A 20,141-nucleotide genomic window follows, 5' to 3' on the forward strand; every position below is an offset into this window, starting at 1 on the left:
AATCTGTATACACCATTAAAGTTTACGGTGGAGGCTGTTATATATCTATAAACCACTCGCACTAAATGTAAAACAGAGAATCACAATGATGAAAATAACGTGTTTCATAAACCCTTTTCAATCAATCATGTTTGATCAACACCCATTGTTGAATGAATCACACAGAAGACGTGGACCGAAGCACAATGGCGCATCACGGATCTGTACTGCATACGTGTTGCTCTACGCACTGCACACAGAGTACGTGTGGTCAAATACTGCTCATAGCAGGTCCAGATAAGACCGGTTAACTTTACACATGTCACCACAGATATGCTATGCTATGTCTTAGTTTTGCCAAATACAAAGCCTTTATTCAAAAGGGGACTTAACATGATAAAAAAAGGAAACGTACAAAATGTCAATGCAGACGCATGAATTATAAGTCAATGTCAGCCATTTTTGTTTACAAACTATATTAAAATAGCTAATTCACAACCACTTAACTGAAAACAAAGTGGTGTTTACTGGTGTCAAAGTGTGTTTACTGGCACTGTGACTAGCCCATGCAATTTATTTAAAACAAATACCAGCAATACAACTGAATTACTCATATACTGCACTGCAACTTTATTAACTGCATTAACTCATATATTGCACTGAAGCTTTAATAACCGCATTAACTCATCCACTGCACTGAAGCTTTAATAACCGCATTAACTCATCCACTGCACTGAAGCTTTAATAACCGCATTAACTCATCCACTGCACTGAAGCTTTAATAACCGCATTAACTCATCCACTGCACTGAAGCTTTAATAACCGCATTAACTCATCCACTGCACTGAAGCTTTAATAACCGCATTAACTCATCCACTGCACTGAAGCTTTAATAACCGCATTAACTCATCCACTGCACTGAAGCTTTAATAACCGCATTAACTCATCCACTGCACTGAAGCTTTAATAACCGCATTAACTCATCTACTGCACTGTAACTTTAATAACCGCATTAACTCATCCACTGCACTGAAGCTTTAATAACCGCATTAACTCATCCACTGCACTGAAGCTTTAATAACCGCATTAACTCATCCACTGCACTGAAGCTTTAATAACCGCATTAACTCATCCACTGCACTGAAGCTTTAATAACCGCATTAACTCATCCACTGCACTGAAGCTTAAATAACCGCATTAACTCATCCACTGCACTGAAGCTTTAATAACCGCATTAACTCATCCACTGCACTGAAGCTTTAATAACCGCATTAACTCATCCACTGCACTGAAGCTTTAATAACCGCATTAACTCATCCACTGCACTGAAGCTTTAATAACCGCATTAACTCATCCACTGCACTGAAGCTTTAATAACCGCATTAACTCATCCACTGCACTGAAGCTTTAATAACCGCATTAACTCATCCACTGCACTGAAGCTTAAATAACCGCATTAACTCATCCACTGCACTGAAGCTTTAATAACCGCATTAACTCATCCACTGCACTGAAGCTTTAATAACCGCATTAACTCATCCACTGCACTGAAGCTTTAATAACCGCATTAACTCATCCACTGCACTGAAGCTTTAATAACCGCATTAACTCATCCACTGCCCTGAAGCTTTAATAACCGCATTAACTCATATACTGCACTGAAGCTTTAATAACCGCATTAACTCATCCACTGCACTGAAGCTTTAATAACCGCATTAACTCATCCACTGCACTGAAGCTTTAATAACCGCATTAACTCATCCACTGCACTGAAGCTTTAATAACCGCATTAACTCATCCACTGCACTGAAGCTTTAATAACCGCATTAACTCATCCACTGCACTGAAGCTTTAATAACCGCATTAACTCATCCACTGCACTGAAGCTTTAATAACCGCATTAACTCATCCACTGCACTGAAGCTTTAATAACCGCATTAACTCATCCACTGCACTGAAGCTTTAATAACCGCATTAACTCATCCACTGCACTGAAGCTTTAATAACCGCATTAACTCATCCACTGCACTGAAGCTTTAATAACCGCATTAACTCATCCACTGCACTGAAGCTTTAATAACCGCATTAACTCATCCACTGCACTGAAGCTTTAATAACCGCATTAACTCATCCACTGCACTGAAGCTTTAATAACCGCATTAACTCATCCACTGCACTGAAGCTTTAATAACCGCATTAACTCATCCACTGCACTGAAGCTTTAATAACCGCATTAACTCATCCACTGCACTGAAGCTTTAATAACCGCATTAACTCATATACTGCACTGAAGCTTTAAAAACCGCATTAACTCATCCACTGCACTGAAGCTTTAATAACCGCATTAACTCATCCACTGCACTGTAACTTCAATAACTGCATTAACTCATCTATTGTACTGCAACTTTAATAGCTAATGTCTATAATTTATGCACTTGCACTACTGTTTGGTCTAAATTATTATCTGCTCATAGCCACCTGTACATTTCTGCTCATAGTATATAGCCAGCTGTATATATTGTTCAAAGTACAAACCTACTGTCAGTTTTTCATAGAACATACCTACTGTAAAATATTTTCTTAGTCCATGCCCACTGTATAGTATTTTTCTAATACTGTATTCTGTATTTATGCACACTGTATATCCTGCACTTGCTTATTACACTTCTGGTTGGACCTAAACTACATTTTGTTACACTGTACTTGTATGTGTGTAATGACAATAAAGTTTAATCTAATCTAAAACTATTTTCAGAAACACGGATTCAGTGAGAGAAATGGTGAGTTTAAGAATACTAGATTGTCACGCTCAATGCCTGTTTGTTTATTTCACTCGGCTGGGCAGCCATTAGCTAATTGGTGCACTTCGCACCCATTCAACCCGCACCTGTTCCTCGTTACCCTTCTACTATTTAACCTTGTCTTTTCGTTTGGTCTGTGTGGGTTTTGTTTTCGTCTACCTTGACGACATTTTTGTATTTTCTCAGAACGAACGGGATCATGTTCGGCAGGTGCTACGCCGGTTGCTAGAGAATCGCTTATTTGCTAAGGTGGATAAGTGCGAGTTCAATGCACGGTCGGTTCCGTTCCTGGGGTTTATCTTGTCGCCAGAGGGTATTCGAATGGACCCCACAAAGGTAGAAACTGTTGCGGATTGGCCCACCCGAGAGAATCGTAGAGCTGTCCAACGGTTCCTGGGGTTTGCCAATTTCTACAGGCAGTTCCTTCAAGGTTTTAGCCAGGTCGCCCTGCCTCTAATCTCACCACCACTCTTAGACAATTTTCATGGTCAGAACAGGCTCAGAAGGCTTTTGTCAGGTTAAAAAGCCTCTTTGTCTCTGCTCCCATCCTCTGCAACCCCGACCCATCCCGTCAGTTTATTGTGGAGGTGGATGCCTCAGAGACAGGAGTGGGGGTGATTTTGTCCCAACGATCCCCCACTGACGACAAGGTGCACCCATGCGCGCTCTTCTCCTGCCGCATGACCCCCTCAGAGCGGAACTATGATATCGGTAATAAGGAATGGTTGGCTGTCAAGTTGGCGCTGGAGGAGTGGCGCCACTGGCTGGAGGGCACTAAGGTTCCTTTTCTGGTTTGGACAGACCATAAGAACTTACAACATATCCGTTACGTTAAGAGATTAAATTCCTGGCAAGCCTGCTGGGCTCTCTTCTTTGGGCGTTTTAATTTTAACATCTCCTATCGCCTGGGTAGTAGGAACGGCAAACCCCCTGGCCGAGTGGTTGCGGCGGTCACCTGGGAGGTGGAGTCGAAGGTCCGCAACGCGTTGAGCGGCGTCCCCATTCCTGTAGACTGCCCAGAGGGCTTGTTGTTTGTTCCGCAGTCGGTCCGAACCACTGTCCTCCAGTGGGGGCACTCCTCCGGTCTTGCTTGCCACCCCGGAGTGGCTCGCACTCTTTCGCTAGTCAAGCAGCGGTTTTGGTGGAGGTCAATGGTGCGCGATGTTGGCGAGTTTGTTTTGGCCTGCCCGGTTTGAGCGGTGAGCAAAAGCTCCAATCTCCCCCCGGCAGGACTTCTCCGGCCGCTGCCCACCCCTTCAAGACCCTGGTCTCACATCGCCATTTACTTTGTGACGGGGCTTCCTTGAAGACGGTTCATTTTATTCCACTCCCCAAATTACCATCAGCGAGGGAGACAGCGGCCATTGTGTTAGATCACGTCTTCCGTATTCACGGCCTCCTGGCGGACGTGGTTTCTGACAGAGGTCCTCAATTTACATCCAAGTTTTGGACCGAGTTCTGTCGGCTTCTGGGGCCGAATGCAAGCCTATCCTCCGGGTACCACCCACAGACTAACGGCCAGTCTGAGCGGGCTAATCAGGACCTCGGGAGGGTCCTACATTGCGTGGCCTCAGCAGAAACGCTGATGCTATGGTCGAGTACGCTCACAACTTTCTACCGGTGTCGTCTACGGGACTATCGCCTTTCCAGTGCTGTTTAGGCTGCCAACCCCTGTTATTCCCCTCAGAGGAAGCCGATGCCACCGTCCCTTCTGCTCATGCATTCATCAGTAGATAGCTCCGCACGTTGAGGATCGCTAGACGAGCCCTCGTCCGTACGAGTGAACATAAGGCGTCAGCTGACGTGCGCGGTCAGAAGGTTTGGTTGTCCACCTCCGACCTACTTCTAAAACTGCCTGCACGTAAACTGGGACCCAAATTTATCGGCCCCTACCCCATCGCCAGGATTCTCAACCCTGTGACGGTTCGGCTCAAACTGCCCCCCACGTTCAAAAGGGTTCACCCGGTGTTCCACATATCCAAGATTAAGCTTGAGTTTAAGAATACTACATTGTCACGCTCAATGCCTGTTTGTTTATTTCACTCGGCTGGGCAGCCATTAGCTAATTGCTGCACTTCGCACCCATTCAGGCCACACCTGTTCCTCGTTACCCTTCTCTTGTGGTAAGCAGGTGAAGAAGAGAGCCCATCGAGCCTGTCAAGGATTTATCCTTTTTGCTTCTCCGAGGTATTCCAGATTGTGATGATCAGTTATGACCTCAAACTGGTGGTTAGCTCCCTCCAACCAATGTCTCCACTCTTCTAATGCGAGCTTTATGGCGAGCAGTTCCCGATTCCCGATGTCATGGTTCTGCTCCGCCGGGGGTAGCTTCTTAGAGAAGGCGCATGGATGGCATGGATGGAGTTTGGGAGGAATACCCTGCCGCTGTGAGAGGACCCCTCCTACCCCTGAAGAGGATGCATCGACCTTGACAATAAAGGGCAGTTCCGGGTAAGGATGGATCAAGATTGGAGCAGTCTGTAAGGCTTCTTTTAGGCGTTTGAAGGCTGAGATGGCTTCTGGAGATAAGGACAGAGATTGGGACCGGCTCCTTAGAGATGAGTTCAGAGGAGCACTCATGAGACTGTAGTTCTGAATGAATCTTCTATAGAAGTTGGCGAACCCTATGAATCACTGGAGATCCTTCACAGGTGAGGGCTGGGGCCAGTTCCGGAAAGTTTCCACCTTCCTCTGATCCCTCTGGACTCCAAGTTGGATGTAGCCCAGGAATTGCACTCACACTTCTCCAGATTCAGGTACAACTTATGCTCTCTTAGCTTCTCCAGTACTTGAGTGACGTGACACTGATGTTCGTAGAGCGAAGAGGAGTAGATGAGGTATCATCTATAATGACAATCACAAATCTTTTGAGATACTCCCAGAAGACCTTGTTCATGTACCCCTGGAAGACTGCTGGTGCGTTGGACACCCCGAAGGGCATGACCCTATACTCGTAGTGACCAGAGGGTGTGACGAAAGCAGTCTTCCCCTCATCACCTCGACGGATGCAAATCAAAATATATGCGCTGCGTAAATCCAACTTGGAAAAGATGGAGTCCCCACACAGCTGCTCCAGAGCGGCCGGGACCAGAGAAAGGGGATAACTAAACTTCACAGTTTGAGAGTTGAGATGTCTTTTCGTAGTCACAAAAAAGCTGGAAGCGTTAGGGAAATTAGATGGACGAATAAACTACTGCTGGAGAGCTTCCTCCACATACTCCTCCATGGCCTTCTGCTCCGGGATGGACAGAGGATAGACACGGCCCTTGGGTAGAGTGGCTCCAGGTATCAGGTCGATGGCGCAGACCAATGGCCGGTGTGGTGGTAACTTGGTTGCCAACTGCTTGCTGAACACATCCTGGAATGCCCTGTATGCCGCAGGAACTTCCACTTGAAGTTGCACCTCCGGACTCTCAATTGAAGTGGAGTAAACAGGAATCTTGGATCTTTCTTTGAAGATGAAGAAGAAGTTGAGGAAGAAAGAGTTTTCAGAATCTTCTTAACCGGAGCTAGACAGGTATGAACATAGTTCTCCCCCAGCGAAGGACCTCCCAGGATTTCCAGTTGATGGTGGGTTGGTGTTGTACCATCCAAGGGCATCCCAGGATGAGCTCAGCAGTGAACTCCTCCAGCGCGAGATGTTCTCTGTGTGTAGACAGCCTATGCGGAGCATCAGTGTGGGGGAATTAGACCTTGGCCCAGCGACTTTCCCTGAATGGTTTGGACTCTGAGATCTTGAGAGCTCCGGTGATAACGGACGTTCAGTTTTTGGAGAAGTTGAGTGGAAATGAAGTTCCCCGCAGAGTCGATGAGAGCTTGCGCTGAGACACAGACACGGGAGGTCAACAAATGTACAGTAGTGCGATTCAAGGTTTCAATCTTTGGGGGAATTTGAATTTAACTTACAGACGGGCGCTGAGGGGCGAACAGGGCAGTTGTTGATGAGATGTTTGTCACCCCAACAATATAAGCAGAGATTGAGATGAATACGATGCTGACGTTCCATGGGTGATAGATGAGTTGAGTCAATCTGCATGGGCTCGGGTGCTGGAGGAGGACTTTGCGGGAGCTGAAGGCGGAGGATTGACAGCAGTAACAGAACTTTCACAGGCAAACGTTGAGGAACTCAAATAGTTTTCTGAATGAGGTTCTCAATTTCCATGGAGTCATCATATACAACTTAGCTGTCGGACATTTGGCTGGAGGCCATGACAAAAAAGCTGTTATCAGGGCAGTCTCATTCCTGCCACTAGATGCCACAAGAGTGCGAAATTGAAGAGCGTATGTACTTACTGAAGAATTTCCTTGACGAAGGTTGTAGAGTTGGTCGTGAATGGATAACTTAGAAACCGTCTGGCCGAAAACCTCCTTGAAATGCTGAATGAAACTTGACAGGGATATTACCACTGGAGAATTCGAGTCAGACAGGTGGTAAGAAATGTAACTTTAATTGCAGAAACACGGATTCAGTGAGAGAAATTGTGAGTTTAATAATAGTAGATAACCAGACTGTAACTGAACTGAAGAGTTAACAATGTCTCTTTTTTTGCAGATGAAGGCTTTTCTGGATGAAAACTGAAGTGTTCTCAGGTAAGTAGCAAGAGTCTGTGAGTCCTGTATTGACAAGACCAGACAATGAGTAAATGAATGAGTGCTGAATATAAAGGTGGTGGACTGATCAGGTGCAGATAACAGTGATTAGTATTTAGGGGAAGGTGAACGAGTGGGAGGGGTGAGTGATGATTTGGGTGATGATGTTGGAAACCTGACAATACTGTATATATCAGGGGTATTCGATTATAGTTTCAAGAGGTCCGGTCTTTATATTTTCTTCCAAACAGAGGTCTGGACAATATATATTTTTTAAATAAAAATAAATATTAATCAATTAAGCACACTTGGATATGTATATATATATATAAGACACAATCTTTTATCAGGCCATTTATTTTATATTTTGATATCCACAGTATGTATTCTAGGCCCTGTGGCTAGGGGAAGGCCCTCTTAATAGAAGTCTGATAATTAATAATTTTATTGTATTGTTTATTTATTGTCCTTGCGGAAAATCATCTTGTATCTGTGGCACCCTCCAGTCATCAACAGCAACAACATTGTCAATTACAAGCAAAGCACATTACATTACATTAACAACACATAACAAATTCACCATAAAGAGGATGTAATTCTTCGCAGAGAATTTTATGGCTTTTCCTCAGAACCCGAGATTCACATAATGTTTTCATAGCATGTTGCTGTTGGCCTGCAATCTTACTTGCGATATTTTCATTCCTATTTATTCAATTTCTTTTTATTTAATACAGACAGTGAAAAATACCAAGCAATGAAGCCGAAAGTCAAAATACTCTCCACAAATGAGCGATAGAAAATAACCATTATATTAACCATTACAATCTCCCCCTCCTATACGCCAATTGTAAAGGATCAAGATGACTTTGGACTTTGCACTTCACAAAGAACACGATCCGACACAATTTTTTCAAAACTCTTCATTACAGTAGATTTCAAAGCTCCTGGACGATAATCATTTAAGCCTGCTGGTCTAGATATTCGTGGCACAGGCACTATGAATGCAACTTTACAGGCCCTAGGAACATAGCATGTAACACTTGAAATAGATGACTGTAAACAATACTAAGCTCCGCCCCACATACCTTAATACCCTCCCTATTATTGTATCAGGACCCACAGCCTTCCTTATATTAACCCTTTAAAAGGTCTATACAAACTTCCTTCTGCCCTTAATCCAATTGATGTCTAATCAGATTCTGCACAGTTTTGAAGTCTGATGTTTCAAATCTTCCAAACAAATTATTAAGTTCATTATATTGTGCTCTGTGAGTATGTAGTTGTGTTTTATGCTTGTGGGTGTCTATGAACCTGTGTGCGTGTCTGAATTCTGTGTGTGTTCACCTCTTTTGATTAAACTTATAGTCAATTAGTTTCATGTACAACTGCTTTGTATAATGAAAATTGTAAAAAAAGTGATGTTTAAATAAAGATGACTTAACTTAATATTTGTAAATGAAAAACTTCTTGGTTACTGATGTAACCTCAGTTCCCCGATGGAGGGAACGAGACGTTGTGTCAAACCGACAGATGATAGGTTTTCAAGATCAAACTCAATCAACTCTTATTGTACTTTTTAGAAGGCCAATGAAATTTGGCGAATCGCGTGCCCATTCATTCACCTTTTGGGCTGAGAAACCGGGTAAGGATTCACTGCAGTGGACGAAGCGTTGTGGCATAATGGACACGACATCTTGTTCCCTTCATCAGGGAACTGACTTTACATCCGTGACCAAGACGATCCCATTTTGTCGGTCTCTCGATGTTGTGTCGAACTGACGGATGGGGTTCCTATACGATATTTGTTGTATACGATTTGTGTATGTGTACAGATACATGTGGTTTAAGAGGACACAAATGTGTGTAATGATAATGTAAACTTTGTCATCATTAATAAATTGTTTAAAAAAAACTAAAAGTGTTAATGGTTAGGGAACAAAATATAGTTGGTACAAAACTCGCTACGTCTATGAAGAGTCCTTGTAAGCCACATATGCAAAAGTGTGTTTGTGTGATGTAGAGCATTGTTAATCCTGTGACAGTCCAGGCTAAAGCAGGATTAGGTGAGTTCTGACTGAAGGCCTTGGTGTGAGCACTGGGTTTGCCTGCCCGCTGGTAAAAAATAGCGCTGCAGCATATAAGCCAGCTTTCACACAGTATAAGTTAAAAATATGTCTTGTCTAATTTCATCCTGGACTGCAAAGCTTTCCTGCTTTCACAGATGGATTGCAGTTGGGTGCTCTGTAAAGAGCCATTTCAGCCCAAAGATGAATTCTGTCATCATGTCTAAGCTATATGGGTTTCTTCTGCAGAACACAAAAGAAGATATTTGTAAGTAAACAACATTGACTTCCATTGTATCTTCACAAATCCACTGAGACATTTTTGTGTTGCACGTTCAAACATTTTAAATCTGATCACTGGGTTTGTCAGAAAACACATGTGTGAAGGAATGTTTTCTTTGATGGTGGAATACAAATAAATGCATTTAAACAATGGGAATGGGTCTTAAGGTGGGTTATACAGCAAATATCTGATACGTGAGGATTCAAACATTTCAAAAGCAATCAAACTTGATGTAGCAGTGATGAAGTACATTTCACTGATGTTATGGATCTTAAAGTTAGGGGTAACTACAGTTAAAGGTATCAGTCATGGCTGTTGGAAGACCACAAAACTAGTTCATACAGATGTTTTTAAAGTTGCTGCTGTACATGTGTATGCGTATGCGTATGTGTGTGTGTCACACTGGTTCATTGGTAATCTCAATCATTGACTGTGTGAAGGTGGCGACTTTTCATCTGCCTTTTCTTTAATGTCAATACATTTAATGAGAGCATGTCTGTAAAGACTATTGGATGGCGTTTCTTCTGTAAAATGATACAGAAGAAATAATAATCATGAGATTTTCTGTCTTCTGTAGGAAGGTTTGAAGACGTTCATTTTTAATGATTGTGTATCAAGTATCAAGTATAAGCCTGTCCAATTTTATGTCTGTTGTTTGTCTCCTTCACAAGCATTTACATCTTTTCATTGTAAACAAATTAGTTTCAAAATTTTTTAAACACATGATTCTGTCTTTCAATTATTTAGTCATTGTGTTTCTGTGTTGACAAATGTGGGTAGTATTTTGTAAGTAAAACTTCTCTTTAGTTTCAGTTTGTAAAAGATGACAGTCATATGTGGATGTGTGAGTCAAACGGCAATTTATAACCTTAATATTTCAGTGAACCAAAACTCTTCTGCTATGAGAACTATGAGATATTTTGTTTTATCAATTTTCATAATGGTAAAGAGATTTATTCACATATTTATACCTGAAGCAAAAGTTTAGATTTTTAGTCAGATTATCCGATAATGCACAAATGTAAACATTTATTTTTAAATGAATCACGAGTCTAAAGAAATTAGACATATTCTTCATACTATACACTTTTGAACAAAGTCTACGGGTCTTCACCCACTTGAAACTGACCATACGCACGGAGAAGGGACGTACTGAACATACTGCTATGCTTTCCTTAATTATTCCTGTCTAGTAGTGTTAAGTATGACAATATTTGGGTTGAATAAAATGCTACTGTATATAAAAAAGGTTACTTGAATATTCAGCAACACCCCCATGCCTTAAATGAAAAACGCATCTAGTAACACTTTGCAATAAGGTCTCATTCATTACCATCAACTAACAATGAGCAATTCACACTCCTTATTAGACTATGTTCATGTTAGCAATACTATTGTTTATTGTTCATTCGTGTCAACTCATGATTTATTAACTCATGTTAACTGATACAAATGTTCAAACAATCGGTTAATTAGCCTTAACTACTGTAGTTAAACATAATACGTTTATAAGGGCCAGATTTACTAACAGCTTGCAGCAGCGCAAACACTTTTTTTGGTGTAAAAGAACTACTGTGGGTATTTACTAAAGCGCTGCATATTAGCACTGACAGGCCGTGGACACAGCTGCTCAGATGGAGAGATGGGGATCTGCGGTGTGTGTAAGTTTGCATTCCATAATTTTAAGTAAAGTAGATTAATGAGCAAAACCTCTTCAAAATCATTTTGCATAAAACTTGCTTTTTGTACAGTGTATAGTGCGTGGCAAGACCATCATTTTAGACAGAGCGATCGCAAGGAAACAGATGGGGACGCTTAGGTCTCCTAGATACTGTTACCCAACAGGTATGGTTAAAGACATAGAAACAGCCATTGCGCTTTATTAATTGAACCTGAAAAGAGGATTTATTCATTCATTCAGTAAAGGGTAGGGTGACAGCGAGATGCCATTCCCCTCACAAGTTCACATAGTTTGACGATTGACTGTACAATAAACAATTAATATCACAATATTAATTGACATTTAATTGATCCTGTGCTAATTTGCACAGCGTTTAGTAGATTGTGTTGGTCATTATGGGAATGAGATATTGTTTTCCATTGTCAGTTAATCATCCGCAGAACTTTCAACTCCTGTCTGTGTTTTTTAAATTGCGCTGTCGCTCTATTTTGCCCTGTTTAGTAAATCTGGTCCTTGGTGTCTTAATCAGTTAATTAGTATTAGTCCTTATTAATGCATGTTAACAAATAAAAAATTGTGTTGAAAATATTAGCAAAAAATCCTCCAGTCATTGTGAAACGTGGTATTTTTTTAAGGAAGTCTTCGCTAGCATTCTGTTCTTTGAATGTACGTTGTGTTGCTCTCTATGGGGGAGTCATCGTTTGTGTTCTGAAGGTCTTAAACTTGTGGAACCGTGTAGAATCAATGACAGAATTTCCACTTGCTATTGCTAACCTACCCCGCAAGTGGTTCCCGCAGACTGAGGTCATAACAAAACCACAGATTGCACTATAACACACATCATCTACAGACTAACTTCAGTCTGTTGTTATAAACTCACACACCGACTTACTTTAGCTCTCTGCCTCATCGTCATGTATGTGTGTGTGTGCGTTTATGAACACTTCTGTAAAAATAGACATCTTAAAGAGGCAGTAGCCACCTGACAATCCCACACAGCAGACTGATGGAGGACAAAATTTAGCAGAAAGCCAGATATCCATATAATACAAATATCCACAGCCATCATGAACAGGTTTAGCTGTGGTTTTTAACTATAGTCCCAATATATCTTAATACGGTACATATCGATATTACAATTGTGGATTGTTTTGTACTGAATTTTACTTGTAAAGTGCTTTGAGATGCACTATAGGCACTATAGAAAAAATAAGTTTATTCTTCTTCTTATTATCTATTTGGTCTACAGTGAAATAACTTTTCCATCAGGTTTACAAAACTGCGCTCTAATGAGACTTTACATTAACCTGCATTACATAAGATCAGTACCGGTTATGATAAGCAATATGTATTCTGTGCTTAAAATATAAATATTATATAGGAAAGAACTGTCCGTTTAGAGGTTGAGGCAAATGAATAAACAATGTTATGTGCCGGAATAAATAGGATGCCATTAGCTAGTGTGCTGTATGGCCTCTCATAACCTTGATGTGTGTGTGTGTGTGTGTGTGTGTTTCACTCTTACACAGAGAAGTGAGAGTCGTCATCACTTTTGACATCATGACAAAAGTGTTTTTCAGACCAAACTTCACAAAGCTAAAACGGCTCACGTATGTTCAGAAAAGATGAAAAATCACTGCTGCCTCGTGGTCTGTGTTGGAATGAGGAGTTTTGTATTACTATCAAACACACACTCCAACACACGCACACACACACAGTTTTGGGTCATTCCAGAATTCACTTTAACCTGACTTTTACATAAAGAATTGAAAACAAGACCAAGTCAAATCACTCAGCCTCTCTAATGTATGAACAACTGGCGGAGAGTGACATGGTCAGCTTTTCAGACATAATACAAGTTCAAGTTTGTTTGTAGTCAGTCCGAGAAGCCAAGAAGATTTACTATGAAAAAACATCTATAGTATTTCACATGATTAAAACAAATGACAGGTCGCAACTGATTTAATGAAAAATTGTTTCATAAGCGAACGCAAAAATGTAAAAGAACTGCTTTCATTCGATTCAGACCTTTCATGGACTTAATCGATTGGACTTTATTAGATTAAAGTAAAGAAAGCCCATTTAAAAAACAGAATCTTAAATCCTATAACAACAGACTTGTTAGAGTTTAAAACCAGAGAACGCTTGTGACACATCTCTGGCGTTCTCTCAGTTTCTTCTATTCTGGTGCATTAAAAGAACATTATTCCTATGCGTTACATGCAAAGCTGGCAAGAGACACACATTGATAGTTCTGTTATTGTTCTAACACACTCACACCAAAGTGTCCTACCTCTCTGGGTGTGTTTTTCTGGAGTGACGCGCACTGAATGATGCTCTGTAGTTTCTCTCTCTTTTTTTAATCTATCTAGTCTTCTGGCTTTTCCCTCTCTCACCCACTTTAAGTGTTCACGCATTCACTCTCTCTCTCTCTCCACACACTCGCCCTTTGTGACCACCCTCTCTCTCGCTGTGGGTGTATAATTAGACTCAGTCCTGTCGTGATACAGCTTTTGCTTACTGTGGAGCGTCTCTGAGCTGTTGGACGTGCTGGCAGGAAGCCGAACAGCTTTGCTCATTAACCTCTTAGGGGCTGGGAAACGTCCCATTGGTCACTTCCTCCTCTCGTCTCAGCTATGGACTGCTGTGATTGGCTGGTGCACCACATGCTGCCTGACAGCAGCTCATACCATTGGCTTGCCACTTGTGCACATTTTCCACTAACTACATCGACTGATAATGATGTTTTTCAAGTTTTGTAATGAAGTAATGTCAAGAGTTTTTCATTCATCTTTATTTGTTCAAATGCGATGTGTGGTTGGCTTTTCTGCCAAATAATTGTATCCAATACATTCAAATATAGTACAAATATACCCCCAGGACATCACTTTTGGCCACTACTGTATTTCTTTTTTGTTATGTGTAAAACTGAGAAGATGTTTGACATTGAGTATTGTATTGAAAATCATAATTGAGAGGTTGATTTTAGTAATGGAAAGTTTCTCTGATGACATGACATCAATGTATTTTTATATAACGATATGCAATCTACATAGTCTCCTGTAAAATAGCGAAACCATGCATGTTTTTCAGTGATGAGCGATTTCTCCGTCCACACTGAAGACAACAGTTCTACATGGCTTTATGTGAGCTTTCATTGACCATAGTCAGACCATGACGCTTAGTCAGAACACCTAGTTTTCACAAATTTATGCAATGGCACATGAAAGAGTAACCCCCCCCCCCCCACACACACACACACACACACACACACACACACAGTGTATCACATGCTGTGTGTGCTTCGTCTCGTGAGCAGTAGATATACTCCCATTTCCTCTTTTACTCCCACTTCCATTACAACACACATACACACCCTGATGCTGCGTTCAAACCAAACGCGAATGAAGAGTTAACCGCAAGTTTTTTACATGTTAAGTCAATGCAAAAACGCAATAGACTTACTTGCGGTGCGATTCGCGCGAACAACGGGCATTGCACAAGTTGAGAATCTGAACTTTGGCGTAAATTTCGCACCGAGTTAACCAATCAGGAGCTTGCTCTAGTAGGGAGGTGATTAGATGACGTAGCGAGCAGAGGCAGAAATACGAAAGAGGACAAACTTTTGTGTTTGAGGACACCCGGAGCTGTATGATACTGGTTCCTACTTTTATAGAAACAGCAATAAAAAGGATCTTGCTTGGAAGAAAGTAAATTGTAAAAACACTCTTTAATCAATTTGAGCTATATATACATATTGAGACTACAAGGTAAATTGAGCTTATTTCCCAGATTTTACAACTACTTTCCCGCTAAAGTTGATGTGTTTATTCAGAGGAAGTGTGCAGAAAGAAGTGGAAGAGTTTGAGGGACACATATTTAAAGGAGAGGAGAAAAGAGACGGAGAAGAGGAGTGGGTCAGCAGAAGGGTCAGGGAAAAAGTGGAAGTACTCTGCCATCCTGTCTTTCCTAGACCGCTTTGTCTCCCCACGGAAGACAAGCGGGAATATGGAAAGGGGCGATGAAAAGAATCAGGCCGCAGGGTACTACCACCCAGAGGACCAGGGTGAGGCAGCAGTATGTTGACAAGTGAAGCAATACAACAGGGCAGATATGTAGTTGTTTTTTTATGATGAAAAGTCTAAATTAATTTCTCTGTGACAGGTGTAATGTGCAATTAATATTTAAAATTGTCATGACAGAGCCGAATGGGTCCCCTCTGCCAGAACCTCCTGCTGCTACTGCTTCCCCTGCCGGCCCTTCAACATCTGCACAGGCAATAATGACAATGTTTACATGCATTTACATTTACATGCATATTATATTTACAGTAAGCACTCATACAACAGCAAGCCTCACACAACACTGACGGTTTGTGGATTAGTTTAATCCTTTTATGTCTTCTCATTGTACAAAATGTGTTATCATTTGATACAGCACCACCAAGAAGAAGAGCTCAGAGAAGGCCTAGGGAGCAGCCATCAGAGGTGGAGCGGCAGCTCCTAGAAGCACTCCGGACCCGTCCTGTAACCCCAGCGCCGCCTCCATGCTCAGAGGATGAGCTCTTCCTCTTGAGTCTGGTCCCTTCCCTGCAGAGATTGCCGCCTAAAATGAAAGAATTCATCAAACCCACAGCTCTACAAATATCTGCCAGAGAGGCGCCCTGAGCCAGTGCCCATGAGGAGGCCACGGGCAGTCCTGTGATCGGTATGCTGTCATAACGGAGTCCACGATCCAATGCGCCAACCACTGTTTGGAGACAGCCCTACTTATGCTGACCTCCGAAACAGATAAAGAGCTGCTCAGAGCTCTGAAGCTCTGCGTGCGGTTTAGGAAGAGGTACCGGACACAACACGGACAGGGTTGGGTCTTCCTCCCCTGTGGGGAGCGCCTGCAAGTTCACCACCTGGTCCCGAAAGGGAGTGGTGGGAACTTTGGGCAGGTAGCCAGGCTGGGGTCTCAGGATCACGTGAGAGTTACCGGGCCAAAGTTTAAGGCAAGTGAGCACCAGCAGGAGGACCTTCTACATCGAGAGGTGAGGAAGAGCGGCCTCCTAGGGGCTCGAAGGGGGGCCTCTGAAGGCCCGCCAGTACCACATTGAGGTCCCAAGAAGGGAACGGAGCGCGGACGGGCCGGATTCAGCCTTCTCGCGCCCCTCAGGAACCTAATGACCAGGTCATGCTGCCCCAGGGGCTTGACAGCAACTGGTTAGTGATGAGCGGCAATTGCGGCTACATACACTTTCGGTGTGGACGGGGAGAGTTACCTCTCCAGCCTCTCCTGTAGGAAGGACAGCACGTACCCGATCGAGCATATCCGTGAGAGAAGAACACCAGGACGAGAAGAGGCGCCACTTAAAGGCGTACAGCCACCTCATGGCCGGGGCCCTTGCCTGTGTAATGGTCTCTACCACCGCAGGGGGCAGACCAATCAGGGTCTCCTTGTCCCATCCAGAAGCCAGACATGGAGGTCCCAGAAGTGTGGTCTCGGTTGCGACAACGTGCCCTTCCCCTGCAACGTTAGAGGAATCGGCCAGGGGGAGTTGTCGTCAAGAGCATTAGCTCAGAGAACCAAGTCCGGTTGGGCCAGTAAGGCGCAACTACTCAGACTTGATGCTCCTCTTCCCTGACCTTGCACAGGACCTGTGCAATGAGGCTCACTGGGGGGAAAGCGTTCTTCCGCTTGTCCCGTGGCCAGCTGTGCTCTAGGGTATTCGTGCCGAGGGGGCCCTCGGTCAGGGAGTACCAAAGCGGGCAATGGGTGGTGTCCAGGGAGGCAAACAGGTCCACCTGCGCCTGACCGAACCGCACCCAAATGAGCTGAACTGCGCGGGGCTGGAGTCGCCACTCTCTCCGAGGCGTCGACTGACGAGAGACTGCATCGGCTGTCTGGTTCAGGTCGCCCGGGATGTGTGTGACTTTGTCACCTGTTGACTCCACAGGAGGAGGCGTCGGGCGAGTTGCGTTAACTGCCGTGAGTAAACCCCACCCTGGCGGTCGCTACGGCAGTAGTACTGTCCGACCTGACCAGCACCTACTGGCCCTGCACCAGGGGCGCAAGTAGAAGAGCTAACAACTCTTGGCAATTGAATGCCAGCGCAGGCAGGGGCCCGTCCACTGACCCGACACTGCGTGCCCGTTGCACATCGCACCCCAACCCTGCGAGGAGACGTCTGTTGACACCATGACTTGCATCGCGACCTGCCCGAGAGTGACTGGCCCGTAAAAATGGTTATTGAAGACCAGGGGGTTAAGATGCGATGGCAGAGAGGCGTGATGACGATACGCCTGCTGCCTGTGTGCCACGCTCTCCAGGGAACTCGTCTCTGTAGCCAATGCTGGAGCGGTCTCATGTGCATCAACCCGGGGGGGACCACCCCCGCCGAGGATGCCATGTGCCCCAGGAGCCTCTGAAATAATTTCAGGGGGACCGCTGGTTGCTGTCTGAGAAGGCTCAAACAGTTCAACACTGACTGTGCGCGCTCTAGGGTGAGTCGTGCTGCCATGGAGACAAAGTCGAGTTCCATACTGCAGCACAAGTGCACCGCGACGGCACGCGCCACCCGGAGTACGTCAACGTAGCCCCTAGCTGCCCCCCCATCGAGGGAAGAGAAAGTGACAGAGTCAGTCTGACGGAAAACGCGCCGAAAAGGGGGCGTTCCCAGTCTTACCGAGCTCCTCATGCACCTCAGGGACAAAAAGGCACCGGGGCTGGGCGCGGCTTAGAGTTGAATGCTTGCGGCGGCCCAAGAGCTCACGGCCGACATTTCGACGTCCGTTTCATCCCGAGCTCAACCTCCCGGCGAATGGGGCTCCAAGGAATCATCCGGGTCGGAAGCCAGTACGTCACCCGCCGATGCTGCAAGGGACATCTCATTTTTGTCACGCATCGTGTCCGAGTACGTGGGGAAGGAGCAAGATGGAAAGGTGCCCTCTTTTAGGGAGTGGCCAGATGAGCGAGACGGGGCATGAACGGTCAAGCGTGCCGGTGGCTGACGGATTAACGCTGACTGAAATCCCGATGTCACCCACGCTGCTTGCTGTCGCTGACGGCGTGGCCGGAGCCACCGCGGTCACAGGACAGGAAGCAAACGAGGTGGTGGCAGGCTCTTAAAAGAACACGGCCAACCGTGACTGCAACGTCTGAATAGCCATCCACAACGGACTTATCCAGAACGGCTGCCTCAGCGTGTTGGACCCCCAAGCACGCGAGGCAGACATTGTGTCCCTCCCCCTCCTCAATGAGTGTGTTGCACCCGTGAGAACAGCGAGACATGCTGCGCTGTAGAAATTTGCTCTTTTAGAGAGAAAAACACCTCCGGAACCGCTGAGATGCCAAGGGAAGTCACTGATGAGGGACAGTCCGCTGCACCATGTCGAGAAATCTGCATCTGATGACAATCCTTCTAAAAGAGCTAAGGCTCCGAAGAACAAAAGGTGAATGAATGAAGCACGCCGTCTCCCTTTTATACCCGGATATCCAGGGGCGGAGTCCGGCATGCAAATTTAATTCGCCAATTTCATTGGCCTTTTCAAAATAGTCAGAAGATGATAGGTTCTCAAGTCAAACCCCATCTGTCGGTTCGACACAACGTCGAGAGACCGACAGAAAGGGAACTAATCTTACATACAGGCAACAGAATAAAAAATAGATTCAATCAGTCATCGCTACTAAAGTGAATTGGAATCAAACTCGTCATATGTATGTGGAGGTTCTCAGTCATGAATTACTTGTTATTACACAGAATATTAAATGATTTACTGACAGTAAACAGATTGATAGGGCTCTGCAGGTGGAATACAGCGCCTGTAGTTAGTGTCCTGGAGGGAAATCCTCCAACCAACACAGGACAACAGGTCATCGAACTGGGGCCTGCTCAGTCGGAAGTACCGCTGAAAGCAGCCACCATCCAGGCGCAACTCCTGGAGGAGTTGGTGAAACTCACCAAGCTGGGTGCACCTCCGAAGGATCAGGTGGACCCAGACACGGCGCTGAATGAGTTTAACGCTGTTTTTCAGCCTTCCATAGCACATAAAACGCAGCTACCCTCTCAAGAAAATTCATGTCTTAGACAGGAGCCGCCTGCCAGAAGCCCCTCCCATGACGCAAATTTCACGCGCAAATGTAGCGAGTAAACTAAAAATGTTCAAGCGTCAAACTACTCGCGAATAGGGCATTTTATTCACGCAAGTCGCGTTTGGTGTGAACACTATTACTCACTACTTGTCCACTGCAAATGTTCCTTCTCAGGGAGTGATCAAAGTGCAACTACCATGGCTGCTCCAAGCCATCATTAAACTTACCTAAAGAACAGGTCTGTTTACAGTAATCCATCCTGCCAGTTTCTGTGAAAACTTGACTGACAAATTAGTGAACAAAATAAAATTAACCTCTATTCTCTCAACAGGTAGTGGTCTAGCTTTTGTAATAACTTATAACTTTGTATTAGCACCTATATTGCTCTTTTAAGACATATCGCTTATTGCTCCCTGTACTCTTTGTAAGTCGCTTTGGATAAAAGCGTCAGCTTAATGACTAAATTTAAAGGTAAATATAGTAAATAAGCGTCCAACTACTCGTGAATAGCGCATTTTTGTAAAGATGGTACTCAACAAATAATGTACGGCGGTACTGTGTTTTTACTCGTTTACTGCTGAGTGGCAGTCTCTTCATTTATCTTCACTCAGGGCGAGTTGACATGTCAAGCTCATTGTTTTAAACAAATTGTTCACTTTCAACATACA

At 44.1% G+C, this 20,141-nt stretch overlaps 1 protein-coding gene across 1 annotated transcript in view; it reads right to left on the bottom strand.

Annotated features, from left to right (window-relative positions):
• LOC306906426 (uncharacterized protein) overlaps positions 1-13,999 on the bottom strand; it is a 22,591-nt gene extending 8,592 nt beyond the window's left edge. Inside the window, exon 1 of the mRNA XM_079477814.1 lies at positions 13,691-13,999. The gene's annotated coding sequence lies outside the window, so the exon portion shown is untranslated. The remainder of the gene's footprint in view (positions 1-13,690) is intronic.
• Between the last annotated feature and the right edge of the window lie 6,142 nt (positions 14,000-20,141).

This window comes from Barbatula barbatula (genome assembly GCF_947034865.1).
Source record: "Barbatula barbatula genome assembly, chromosome: 17".
In the NCBI taxonomy this organism is placed as follows: Eukaryota; Metazoa; Chordata; class Actinopteri; order Cypriniformes; family Nemacheilidae; genus Barbatula; species Barbatula barbatula.